Source organism: Rousettus aegyptiacus, unplaced genomic scaffold, assembly GCF_014176215.1.
Source record: "Rousettus aegyptiacus isolate mRouAeg1 unplaced genomic scaffold, mRouAeg1.p scaffold_m13_p_9, whole genome shotgun sequence".
NCBI classification, from domain to species: domain Eukaryota; kingdom Metazoa; phylum Chordata; class Mammalia; order Chiroptera; family Pteropodidae; genus Rousettus; species Rousettus aegyptiacus.
Genome location: NW_023416312.1, coordinates 59824618 through 59837237, shown reverse-complemented (window position 1 = coordinate 59837237; position 12620 = coordinate 59824618).

Genomic DNA, 12620 nt, shown 5'->3' with positions numbered 1-12620 from the left:
CATAATAGAGAGGGTTGTGGAAGAGTCTATTTCAGACCTGACATACTACTGGGACATGCAGAAGGATGAGCCTGGTATACTGTCCTTTGAAATGATCCAACTGTGAGAAACTGAAAAAGGGAAGATTAAAGAACAGGGCTAATAGCTGGAAGATAGAGGTGATCAAATGATTAAAGATCTTGACCTTTTTCCTGGACCAAGAATAAATAATTATGTGAGTCCAATGTCTCTCTCTCTCTCTTTCCATCTCTTTCTGTCTTCTGTCTTTATCCATCTCTCTATGTCTCTCTGTCTCTCTCTATCTCTGTCTCTCTGTCTCTGTCTCTCTCTCTGTCTCTCTCTCTCTCTGAATTCTCTCCCCTTTGCTCCCTCTCTTCATCCTTCCCTCTCTTTCTCCCTTCCTCAAAATGGTGTTCCAAATTGAAAGTCAATAAATCCAGTGACAAAAACAAATCAAGCCAAGAGCTCCCTTTCTCCCCACCCCCCCCCACCGCTTTTCCTAGTGATCTTGTCTGTTCTTTCCTGTTCACTGAGATACTCCTCTTGTCTGTCTCTAGACTTTTAGGAGAACATTCTATGCTGACCAGGGTAGCTGGACCAGAAATTAATCTTATTGATGTTATTATGACTGGTGCCAAGAAGATTCAAAACTAAAGGACTGCTTAAGAGAGGAAATTGAATTGAGAGGGCAGAGAGTCTTTGTTTTCCCATTTCTGCCTAGGTAGTGCCAATCAATGAGAGACCACAAGCAACACCCTTTGGAAAGAAGCAGAGAGTATCTCTTTGACACTCTCTATGGCAGGGCTGGGGTGTCAGGCTGCTGCAGCCCGAGGCAGGGGTAGCGGGGGATGGGGTGGACTATGGAGATGAGCTTATTGCACAGAGCTCTACTTGTTAGAGATCTCGTCCAGATGGGCCAACTGCACAGATCTGCCCTGTTGGAAGTCTCAAGAACAATGCTCTGGAGACAGCTACTGCACTGAGCAATAGAGCCTGCCCAACTGGGATTCAGCTCAGGGCATCAGCTGGTGCTGGGAGCCAAAGAAGCCAAAGTACCAACCAACATAATAGCCCCAAGGAGTTCACAAAGCTACTCAGAGGCAATTCCAGGTGGATGGTACTGTCCCTCTCCATCAGAGTCCCCAAGTGGAGAAGGGAGGCACATAATATCACAATCAGGTACAAATGGCTTTCATTTTCCTCACCCTTTCCACACATGTGTTGGGAAAGGGAAGAATGCTGGGCCCCACTGGAAACATCTGACGCCTATAAATCCATTCAATCATGAAATTCTTGAACTTAGACTCTTTTTACCATAGTGAGTTGGCAGGAAGTGATAAAAGAGACTCACTTGGAGGTCACTTCAATTTACCTTCATTTTTATAATACTCCACCCCTCCACAGACCCATACTACTTTCTACTTGGATCACATATGAAGTGATTTTAAGTTTTAGCATATTTTATGAAGGAAAAAAACTTCCCACATAAACTGTTTTGGGTGTTTTAATTAATTCATTGCTAATATTTAATGCCAGTTAAATATTTTATACATATGTTTTTCCAGAGAAAGGGAATTATTTATTCAGTTGGGGCTTCAGTTTGCTCTCCTATTTAAGAAACCAGTGATTTGTCTTCCTCTTGCCCATCAATCCACTAGCAAGACCTCTTGTTCTCTCAGAACCCACAGTCAAATCAAAAAGAGCTTTCTGTGTAGAAGCAAGGTAGGGAATACAATTTATTCTTTTTGCTTTCTCCTATAAACCTTTTCCCAACCTATCATAAAAGAACATACAGTCTTGTAGTTGAAATGTTAAGTTGACTCTTGAAGTTCTTTTCCCTCTTTACTGAGCTATACAAATATCCCAACTTTGTCCAGAACATATCACCTCCTGGGATATGTCCTCCCTTGCTTCTTTTCATTTTCCATTTACTATTATCAATGTCATAATAATTGTTATCATCTTACCATTTCTGACTGTCAAAATCTTAAATTAAAATTCTTAAATTAAAATTAAAAATATGTTGAGATTACAGATCTTCCCAGGATGCTCTGCTAATGAAAGACAAATCATCCAAGCATGGGAACCACCAAGTGATTAGGAACCCAGGTAGTGTGATAACTTGCTGAATGGAAGGAATGTAAAATCAGCCCTTTGAGTGCAGGGATTGCATCTTATAAAATTTTTAGTCCACACAGCTCTGGATACATAGCATATGTATATGTAAAATAAGAGCATGACTTCTCACATGGTTTATTACATACCACATTTCTATTCATCTTCTTTCCATTCACCCATTAATTACAGAAAAACAGACCTGGAAAGGAACTTATAAAATCAGATAGAATGCACATATACACACACACTCAGACACATGCATGTACTCATCTGTGCATGCTTGTTTGCACACACAGGATGGCCTTTGGGTATAACAGAAACAAAGTTAAAAAGACATCAAACCTCAATATATTATATTGTCAAATAAAGAACGAAATGATTCAATTAAACATTAATCCTATTCCAAATATGAAGACAAGTATCAAGTTATATTTCAAAAAGCAATCCCCAAAGAAAACTTTGGTAGTGACAAGTAAGTACAGGCAAGGGTTTTTTGGCAGTAAAACCAACTGCCTCTTCCTGCTCCATGTGCTGTTCCTACTAGAGAGCCAGTCATCACTGAAGGAATGGCAGCTAGGCTGTTCTTCCCAGTTTAACATTTCTTGCTCCATTATACTTCACATCTAGGATAACATTTACAAGTTTATAAACTTGGAGTAGTGGCATCAGAACAGCATGTTAGAAAATCTTAGGCCAGGAGGAGGAAGGACATCTGAGCCAAAGGCTTTCTCGCTCACAGTTTACTCTCCATGGAAGAATGCAATATGGGTGCTGTTATGAAGTAATCCGAAAAAGTCACATGAGAACTCAGCTATTGCTTAGTAGCTCTGTTTTTCTCAGTCTCTACTTTCACCATGAGGTTTTTTACAAATGTCCTGGCCGCATTATACTGGGTGGTGCATTACCAAGAGCGTAAATGCTTTCACTATCAACTCCCTGGAACAAGGGCAATTCTTACTATCACATAAGTCTAAGGGACATTTTGCCTTACATAGCTGGATCTCGAAAAATAGACACGTATTTTCTATTTGAATAACTTTCATTCATGACAGTATAGTGATTAAGAGTGTGGCTTTGGTACCAGACAGAGCCCAGGTTTGCATTATAAGTCCATTATTCACTGGATATGGGTTCTTGGATGAATGACTTCTTCTCCCTCAGCCTCAGTTTCCTCCTCTAAAGGGTCATTTGAAGGCTCTGAAAGATCTAGCACACAATAACTATATGGTGTGATCTTGCACAGATCACCAAATCTTTCTGTGATTCATTTTTCACATCTGTTAAATGAAGGTTATAACAGTACCTGCCTCATTAGGTTGTGGTGGGAGTTAAATAAGAGAATGTAGGCATGGTGCTTCAGTGTTTGGCTCATAGTAAGTGCTCATAAAGATTAGCTATTATATGACCAGACCATATCATTGCAGTCTCTTTTCTGCACCTGCAAATTTCTAGCACCTGGGCCTGGTTTGAACATCAGATTGTTGTCTCATTTTGCTGAGTCCACACTCACAAAAGCAAAAATAGGGTCAAGTTAAAATCTTCTTTCATATTTTCAGTCTCTCCACTGTCTTTGGGGTTCTTCCTGCTGACATATAACATGCTTACAAACTATGTAACTATGACAAATTGCTTAATCTCTCTAAGCTTCAGCTTTTTCAGAGAAAGAGGGGGAGAGAGGGAGGGAGAGAGAAGAAGAAAAAAGAGGAGGAGGAGGAGGAGGAGGAGGATAATTGGGAAGGAAGGTTGTTGTTAGGGAGAGAGAAAGCCTCTCCCATTAGAAATGAAAACGAAAAATAAAAATCACCTTCCTCTCCAGCTATTGATTTGTTGCACCCCCTTCCATTCACCACCAGGTTTCTTATCAGAGATATCCTTATTATGTGCTTTTATATCCTCGTGACTACCATTTACTCCTTAACACACTGTAATCTATCCTCTGCCTTCTCCCTAACTCTCTCTCAAAAATGTTTTCCCATGTTCCTTACACTGCCTTCTTAATTGCTGTTAACACTTTTCTGTCCTACTCTTTCATAACTTCCTGTATCATTTGTCAAATCTGTCACACCTTTCGTGAAATTCTCTTTTCCCTTGGTTTTCATTCTTCGGTTTCTTCTCTCACCCCTCTGGCCATCACATCTTGGTGTTCTCATTCTCCAGGATTTTATCTTTAGCTTTTGCCTCTCCTTGTTGCACACATACTGTTTGGCTGTTCTCAACTATTTCCATGGCTTTGATAACTTGTATGCTGCTACTTCTCAAATGCCTACTTTCAGTCCAGATTCCCCACAGCTTTAGTCCTATTTTCCACTTCTCTGTTAAATATTACCACCTGGATATCCCACAAGTACCTCAAACTCAACATGTCTAGAGCCAAACAACTCACAACCTCCTTCAAACCTCTTCCTCCACCCCCTCCACCAACACTGCCAATCTTGATGAGTGGCACTTCCACCTACCCAGTCACCTAAGCCAGAAAACTGGGAGTCATCCTTGACAACTCCTTTATCCATAGCTCTCAGATCAGATCAATCACCAAGTCCTGTTGAATCTATCTTTCAAATATTTCTGAAATCTATCCTTCCTTTATCCTCCCTGACATTATCTTTGTCCAGCTTTGATTCCATCATCATTTCCTAACCTCTACACTATAGTCAATTTGACCTTTTTAAAACATAGATTTGTTTATGACATTTCCTTGCTTTGAATCCTTAAATAGCTCCCTATTGTCTTCAAGAAAAAGTCCACATTCTTTCAATTGGCCTCTGAGAAATTTTTCTGCCTTTGCCCCTGTCAGTGCCTCCAGTCTCTTCTGTCATCATTCCCCTCACTCCCTTAAATGCACTCTGCATTTGGCTATGCTGGTCAACCCACAGATCCCTGAACCCAATAACTCATCCTGTCTATGCTGTTCTGTGCTTTTGCACATGTTGTTCCTTAGCTTTTAAATGTCATCCTCTGACCTCTTCCATCCTACTCATCTGTTAAGACTCTAACCAGATATCATATTTTCTATGAAGCCTTCTCAAATTCCTGTCACTTCAACATCCAAACAGATTTGAGTTCTCCAATAATGCCATGTATTTATCTCTGTATTTGTACTTGTGAGATTATAGTGTTCTCTTGTCTCTTTCTCACACACGTAAATGAGTTTGAGGTCAAGGATTTAATGTATTTATCTTTGAATTCTCCATATCATCCTCATAGCATGAAATTAATTAGTGTTTGCTAGATAATTTTTTAAGTAGTGAGTACCATATTTCTTTAAACAAAAATTTAACCACTCAGTTGCTGCATTAGTTCTCATTATCTATACTTATTTTGCAAGGGTTATGTCATGCGGGACTATAATATGAAAATAACAAGTATCCTTGTATTATTTTCCTTTTCGAAGCACTTGCATGGCATGTCATCCTCAAAGTAAACCTTTGAGGTAAAATAACCATGTATCCATGCAGGAGATGAGGCAATGAGGCTCGGAGAAGCCAAATGACTTACCCAAGCCTGATAATGAGGTAGTAACAGTGCCAAAAACAAAATCCAGGTTTTCTGTTTCTCAGTTCAGTGCCTTATCTACTGGGTAAGGAATTTTCAAAGTCAACTTCAAGGAGTCATAGAACAGGCAGCCACCTCTGTCACATGCACACTCTATATACACATTTCAGTCAGAGTAGCTCTAATTTCAACTGATACATTTACTTCACCATAAAAGTCCAGTTGGGGTAGGAGTTTTCAGTGCAGGGCAAAGAGAGTTTACTGCTGCTTTAAAATTTGGGGAGGGGGTGAGGAAACTGCATCATCTATAACTTCCAGAGGTTATCTATTTATTAGGTCAAGGAGTGTCACAACTTGTTTTTTGAGAATAGGCCAACAAGGCAAAAGAATCTAACCATTGAGTATCTGATTCTAAGCTCTTTTTCTAATTATCAATCTAAATCCTAAATCCTTATTAGTGTCCCTCCCCTTACACTTACTAACAATGCCTTTGCTGACTGATCTCAGTCTTATCAATTCTTAATTTATCACTAATCCCTAACTACTTCAGGTAGTGAGAATTATTGTTATAAAGAAGTCCCTGACCATCACAAAGGCAAGAATGCTTGAGACCTTTGGGCATAGCAGTGCCTTTGCTATCTTGACTGCATTTTCCACTACTCCCACACAGAAAAACAAGCAATTGGCTATTTTAGAAAACTAATCTTTCATGGGATTTCCCATAAGGCAACTGAGTCAATGGACCACAGTGTCTTAGAGTTTTGGAACCTGGCTCAACAGAGCTGGAAGGGCCTTCCCAGATCATTTAATCTGGTCTGCTCATCAGACAATATGGTGACACTGAGGACCTAATTGGGCAAAAGCCCAGGTGTTAGGCGTATCTCCCTTATTTTTCCCACTTACTTGAAGCTGTGAAGGGAAAGAATGAAATAGAAAGTGAAGAACCAAAGTGTCTCAATTTATGAGCTCCAGAGGCTCACTTCTGAGACTGTGCCAACTAGTTGATTATGGCAGACTCAAGGCCAAAGGTAGTCTGTAGCTGAGGAAACTATCCCTGTTATGACCATTCAGTCCCCAGCCTCTGCCATATTTATCTTTTGGCTGATATCCATATTAGATGTTCACAGTCCCCATAGAAAGAGAATAGCACAAATCTTGGCAACAGTTATAATATTACAGGTGTTAAGTAGTCATGCCAAGTTCCAAATTCTACAAACTCAGTATCCTTCTCCAGAGTTCCTTTGTGAATTTATTTGTAAATCCCTTAGACTTATACTTCTTCTAGCCTTTCCCTAATAGAAATATAATATGTTATCATCATTTAATTGGCTTAAGTTTCAGAATGTTCCTTTAAGGGAGGACACATTGTGGTTTCTCATTAATGCATTGTTATTCTTCTATGAAATACATGCCATTGATTTTAAGGTTAATCCTTCCTGTCCCATATCTTAGGATTTCAAGCTCCAGGTGTATGAACCCTCTTTACCCAAAGTTGCCTAACATAGTACAGAAATAAATCATGGAAATTAATCTTATTCATGTCTATGTGCTACTTATGTAATCTCTCTCCCTGATAGCCTGATGGTGGATTCATGTTCAGGGTAAAAGATTCAGGGAGAGCGAGAAGGTCAAAACTAATGAATATATCTTCAAAGTGTCATAGATACTATGTTTGATATTATCCCTCAGTCAAGAACTGCAGCTACAAAACAGTACTGATTTCTTCCCTTTAACTTTCCTTGGGGAAGAGATAAGGGTGCGCTGCCTCTCTGACATCCTTATTTGCTACCTTCCTAACCACCTGGGATTTGAATCTAAGATGAAAATAAATCTCCCAGCATTAATGTCTACCCTAGGGTGAGGGTGGGTGCTTTCTGATTATCTTTGAAAGGTTGCTTGGAACCACATATTTGTTTCAGCACCCCTCAGGGAGCAGAACAGCTCCTCAATTTTTACTGGGAAATTTAATTCCTTTTCCTGTCATTCCTTGAGTTCCTCTACTTTGCTTCCCTCAAGGGGTGTACCTTGGAAGCCTGTTTGCCTTATTAAGCCAAACCTCAAAAGGTTAAGACATGGCAACTGCCTGCATGCCCTTCCAGACATTTTCCAATCTGCTATTTAGAAAAGCGTAAATGTTTAGTGTGAATTGGGATAAGCATTTATTCTCTGAGCCTTGTTGAGTCCCAGTTTTACAGAGGAGCTACCCCTGAGGTGTAGGTCCTTTGCGGACTCTTAGTATCCTGGAAAGTCTCCCTGAGTCCAGGTAAGGCAAAGCTTTTCACCAGAAATGTGAAGCCATCAAGTGAGTGATAAGTAGTAGGGGTTCCCTCAATTGCGAACTTCATTAAAACTGGGAAAGGGGTGTTTTTCATCTGCAACTAACAGTACAGTGTTTGAAACAATGGAAGTGGGCAATAAACGCCAGCCAAATGAACAACTACACGTGTGGAAGTAAGTGCACTTGGCCCTGCTGCCAAATGTATCTGGTTACAAAGACCGATGAGTACATTTTCTTGTGCTTTTGAAGGAGGGAGTGGTAGGGGAACGGGTAAGGAGGGAACATGAGTTCACAAGATAATTGGGAGGCAAGGGTTTGGGCTAAGCTGAGGTTGGAGTTCTCTGGGTTTTGTCTGAGTCAGTTTTTGTTTTATCAAAAGTCAGTATACTCTAATAATTTTTTCATTCCAAAATCAAAAACTTTTAAAGATTTCCCTTTGTCCATAGATATAAGAACAATCTCTTCAGGTTGGCTTTCACCTACCGATATTGCTTCATCTCCCTTGCATTTATTCACAGATTTTTGTGGAGTACCTACCAAAATATGCTGGGCACTGTAACTAAATACAAGGGCAACACAGTGAAGAAGAAACATAGTCGCTGCCTTCAGAGGGCCTATATGCTGGTGGGAAGACAAATTTGGACTAAGTTATTGGAGAATAGTAAAATGAAGACAATGTGGTTTCCCTGAAACAGAGACAATTAAGATATGACCTGAAGGAAAAGTAAGAGGAAGGGAAGCAAGACGGACATAAAGAAAGGCAAAAAAAGAATGAAGTTGTTAGGGATAGGAGAGTTTTAAAGAGGGAAGTGATGTAACAGGTTTACATTTTTCAAAGACCATTCTGAGTGCAGTGTAGAGAACAAATTATAGGGAGACAAGAGTAGGTCATTAGGTGAAAATGGCAGTGGCTTAAAAAGTGGAAAGTAATACATGCTAGGGAAACATAAAGCGAGGATACTTAACCTGGTCCTGGAGATCAAGGAAGGCCTCCCTCAAGAAAGGACATTTCAAGTGAGACGTAAAGGCTGGGTTAGCCATGGTGAAAAGTTTGAGGATTTGAGTTGTTGAAGAGTGTCTCCAGTACGGAAACTTTGTGTTTTAGCCAAAGCAGTCCTCATTCTTTCTAACACTTTGGTGACAACCTGGAATACCAAGTGCCTTTTCCTTCTAGCCAAATCAGGTCTATCTTTCTAAGGCCTTCTAAAATCTCAACTTCTCTGATCACACCCAGATAAGGTTTCTCTTGTTTCTAGATTTCTATTCCATGTTTGTCACTTAGCATTTAAAGATACACTTTAGTACTTAACTTGGCACATGTCCCCAAATTCCATATAAGCTCCTTGAATTTATGAACTGTCTTCAATTACTTAGGCATTACCCAGGGTATTGGTCAGTAAGGTACTCACTGAATGAATAAATGAGGCACTGCAGTCCCTGCAGACCTCCTTTAGTAATTCACGATTATCTGTGAAGTTGAAAAGGTCTGCTTTCCCTAAAAGTTTCTACAACTTGCATCCAAAGACCTAAGATTTAAAGCTGGTAGCTCCTTCCCACTGGTCACTGCTTCTTACCCCCTTACAATTCTGCCCCCCTCCCACCACCACCACCTTCTATTGTTTCTTCTGTCTTCTGGTTGTCAGCCAGGATGAGAAAATGGTCTAGCTGTCCTCAGAGACTTACACCAGCCTGGACTGCTCCGCAGTGCCATGAAGGGCCAGGACTTTTGTTTACAGCTGGGACCATGGTGAGACGGTGAGCACAGCTGACAGCCCCACTCTGGAGCAAATATCAATCTTCCTCTGTCCTCTCAGCCAAGTTTCACAGACCAGCTCTATTGAAAACTGGCTGCGCTCGCTTGGGTCTCACTGACATACCACCCGCAACTCTGGCCTGGGAGCAGCTGGGTGAATCTTGGCTTTGTACCTTTTTGGAACTGCCCTGGCTCTCTTCTCTATCCCCAGTTTCTAATCATGTTACCTCAACCTCAAGGCTTTGCAAGAGCCTGTCCTCCTAAGTCTCCACACCCTAAACAATGCCCAGCTCTCCAACCATATCTTCTCACTCCCAGCAGTGTACCAACACCCTCATTTGCCCAGTATCACAGTAAAAAACACAATACAAACGAACCAAGCCAGTTTTCGATGTGTACCCTGACTTTCCAAGCTGAGCAGACTGGTTCCAGGCCCTTGGACACATTGTATGTAATCTTTGTCTTTTAAAGGCTTTCCCACTATTTTAAAACCTGAAAATTGGATGGGGCCTGGATCCTCCAAAGACTGTCCTTTGAGATACCAAGTGAGGGCTTCTTTGCCACATTCTCCTCCCGATCCGCTCCTTCCTTAGCAGCTTTGCCCTCTTCAGCACTCACCTGTGGTGAGAATGACACCCTGTTACACTATGGGATGCCTCCTGCCCCAAGAGTTCCTTTGCCTATGTTATTCTGCCTGCTGGCTAACACAGTTTTCACCAATTTGTTGAGGCCTGTTTCTACAGGTTTCAACATCCCCTTAATCCCAAATGCCGCTTTCACTAACAATGGCTCATTTCAGCAAGGCTTCTTCAGGGGTCTGGACTGCGGGATGGAGGACATTCCCCTTCTGGGATACCTTATCAGAACTTCTGGCACAGAACCTTTTTCAATCTAAAACACTCCCCTCCCCCAGATTTTTACATGGTACATCCCTACTAAAGGGTGTGCATTCCACCTAATCCCTTGATTAATAAGTACTCTTCTAAAGGGAACTCCATGTGTGTTCTCCTCCACAGGAGTGCTGAGGGACTTTTTAAAATGTTTTATTGTGGAAACTTTCAAAAAATACACAAAAGTAGGCAGAATAGTATAATGAACACCCCATGGATCCATCATTAAGCTTCAACAATTTAGACCAAAGATGCAGCACTTTAAATACTACTGGTTTATCTTCTTTAATAAAATAACAGCTGAAAAATTTGGAAGATGTAGCTTTCATCATTACTAGCAAAATGGGGACTGTGGGTGCAGGTTCTAAGCATGAACAGAGTTATCTCTGGAAAACTGACTCAAAGCATCCTCTTGTGGCAATGTTCAGATTGTAGGAGTCAGCGTAGACTGATGGAAATCAGCCCTCATCTCTGTTGGTTAATGTGTAACATGGATGATTTGACATGATAATTCCAAGTGAAGTCTGTGGTTCACAAAACCACAAATTTCAGTAAATTACATGCTGAATTATTGACTAAGGAAGGGCAAACCAAGGGATTATGTGCAAGTCTGGCATCCCAAGGTCACCCAAGGACTACATTGATTAGATTCAGGTTCTCAGTCATTTGAAGTACCTTTTTCTGCCAAATGGATGGGTCAGTTGGAGCAGGGGGAGAGTGGGTTGATTACAGGAGGAGAAAGCCACTAGAAGAGAATAGATATCCCTAAAAGGATATTAAACTTTCTTATGACTGTTTTCACTGTTTGTCCTGTCTGTCATGGGCTAGCAAACTAGACTAATCCAGACTAATTTGCCGAACTGGTTTTAGGAAATCCCTTATGGAATTAGGCAGGTATAAATAGATAGAAAAACGCCATTATTAAAGAAATACTATTTTGCTTAGGCTTAAAATATTAGGGTTTTTTTTAACTTAAATTAACCAAACATTCTTTTAAAAATCATCCTATAAGCTAGTCAGAACCAAATGAAAAAAATATCAAATTGACTCTTGGATGGAGCAATTTTATCTACTACCCAGAATCTATGGGAGGACACTGATGTCCCTCTCCACCGTCCAGAACAGACTGACCACTACTTTCCAGACCTAGGGAGGTTCTCTTAGCCACAAGGCAAGATAAGCAAGACCAGAAGATACTGTTGGGCAGGGCAGTTTGTACCCTGTACAAGGTTACCCAACTAAAAAGAGACAAATGGGGGCTACGATTCATTCTTCAACTGCCCTGGTGAAGATCCAATGTCCCTGAGAAAGAAGAGTGTTTTTCTCATTGTTCCACTGGAGTGGACACTTCATTGCAAGTTGTCTGCCCCCCAGGTAGCATATGTTTCTAATCAGCACAAAGGCACTTATGAGCAAATGGTGGCCTTGAAAATTAACATAGAGATCTTGAAGCCACTGAGTGTTCTGTGAAGGCTGGGGCCACAAATATTCTCTGTCTGGCCATGGGCCTTGCAGCCAAAACATTGATTTAAGCTATCTTTCCCTCCCAGTTGAAACAGATTGTGAAGATAGTGGCTCAGTTGTAAATTCCAAAGGAAGAAGAGTAACTCCCATTTGCTGAGGACCCACTAAGAGTCAGGAATCTGCTGAAGCTTTATCCTACTAGTAAGTGGAAGAGACATGAGAGTATTCACATTTGAGAGGTTGGCATGACATAATGAGGGGAAATGGGCTTTGGAGTCAGAGAGAAGTCAGAATCTTTGTTCTCAGATTTACTAGCTGGCAACTTGAAGTATTTAACTTCTCTGGGCTTTCACGAGGATTCACTAAGGTAACATATGTAAAGAGCTGAGCACAATGCTTCCTGGCACATAGAAGGCATTCAGTTCTTATGTTTTTTTTTGCTACTACCCTGACTCCAAAGTTAATTCACATTATTCACACCCTCAGCCTTAAGACTTGACTCAGAGTAGAGCATAAGGATGAGTCTACTAGGCAAAAAACGGGAGTAAGAGTCAGGAGATGTGGGTCCCAATGGCAGACACATCCCCTGCTACAGTACATTGGGTAAGTTACTCCCCTCTCCTGA